Here is a 300-nt window from a genome sequence, read left to right as displayed (position 1 = left end):
GTGCCTGACATCAGGATTAAATCAACTCCAAGGACTTCAGTAGCTGGCAAATCAGCTGTGCTTCCATTCTCCATGAAATTGTCAGATCTGGCCAAAATCCCATCCCCCTCCCACTTATGAATCCTATCTTCCCCACAAGTACGTTTGCAAGGTGTCTGTTCTTTAAACCTTGAGCACTAATTAACACTGTAATAAACAAAGCAGAGAAAGGAAAAGTAGTCCTAAACATTTGAAGGAAGGAAGAAATCCCACATTGTTTAATTTTTTCTTTATATTTCAGGACAAAATCAAGCCCATGTT

Source organism: Chaetura pelagica, unplaced genomic scaffold (assembly GCF_000747805.2).
Source record: "Chaetura pelagica isolate M959 unplaced genomic scaffold, ChaPel_1.0 scaffold67, whole genome shotgun sequence".
In the NCBI taxonomy this organism is placed as follows: Eukaryota; Metazoa; Chordata; class Aves; order Apodiformes; family Apodidae; genus Chaetura; species Chaetura pelagica.
The sequence above is the reverse complement of the archived record's forward strand: the minus strand, read 5'-3'. Positions refer to the sequence as shown.